The following is a 1174-nucleotide window of genomic DNA, read 5'->3' on the forward strand; positions in this document are numbered from 1 at the left end:
CTTGAAGCAGAACCATCTTTTGCTGTCCCTACACGATAAGAAAGCCCCGTTTTCAGCGTAGGCTCTGTCAGATGGCGAGGGCAGCTTCCATTTAACAGCTGTAGTTTCTCTTCTTCTGAGAAAAACATAAATTCTGGATGGGAACTCATTATTTTTTGCGCATTTTGCACGCCAAATCTCTTACTAGACTCTTCCCTGTGTCTTGATCAAAAGTTGACCCGAAAGCCTCGCTTCTGCGCGCTCTGAAACTAACACCGCTGAAATGTGGGCTCTACTGTAATAACAGCTATTTCTATATTTCTGATTGTCTTTGCTACCATTTATAATATCCCCAATTCCTGAACATATTGTCGCGTGATGAATAAAACATTGACTATCGATTGGCACTTTTGCTTCAGACAGAAAACTCCACTCGCTCAGAAGACGACCCAAAAATACCTGAAAAATTTTCAATTATTGAAGTTTTAGAGATAGAGTAAACGAGTATTAGAATAGAGAAATGAAGACCCTTTGACAAAATGTGTGACAATTTTCTTTTGTTTATCATCGAAGAATGAGCTTTAATATTAATCAATTCTCTTCTCTAACTGATCTACGGCTTAGATTTTTTTCGCCAACAGTGAAATCTATAACGATCGCTCTTAAATCAAGTTAATAGTCTTTATGCGGGCTTTTTATATCCTGTTTTGACAGTTTGAATAATAAAGGAATACTCCTTTTGTTTCGATCCGTGAAAAACAATAGGAAATTAGTTTCAGCATTACAATCGGCACAGACAACTTATCTTTAATTGACTAAGAAAGTGAAATGCGAGTGCAGCGGGCTCTCACACATGCCAATTCTCGAAATTGTTCGCGAAATGCATCTCAAGTCGATTCATACAACAGTATTGAAAGCTGTCGAATGTCAGACTACATCTTTTCTTTAAAAATCATTTCAAATTTCAGTTTAAAAATTAAACGCGTGATCAAACATGCGCTTATCGGAATGATCTCGAATTGTGTAGGTCATTACGGATGTTTCACGGGCAAAAATAATATTTCTTCTAGCTTCAAATATCATTCTAAATAACTTAGGACGCTCAGTGTTCCAGAAATATTAAAAATCGAGGTTTCATTTGATTTATTTTAAGAAGAAAGTGAAATTCATTAAACAACTCGTAGGGAATAATTTC

General features: G+C 36.1%; 1 pseudogene; it reads right to left on the reverse strand.

The window, feature by feature from the left end:
- The window catches only part of LOC137980801 (uncharacterized), a 1907-nt pseudogene extending 1758 nt beyond the window's left edge, over window positions 1–149 (reverse strand).
- Window positions 150–1174: the final 1025 nt, after the last annotated feature.

The sequence above is a fragment of the Montipora foliosa genome, chromosome 12 (genome assembly GCF_036669935.1).
Source record: "Montipora foliosa isolate CH-2021 chromosome 12, ASM3666993v2, whole genome shotgun sequence".
In the NCBI taxonomy this organism is placed as follows: domain Eukaryota; kingdom Metazoa; phylum Cnidaria; class Anthozoa; order Scleractinia; family Acroporidae; genus Montipora; species Montipora foliosa.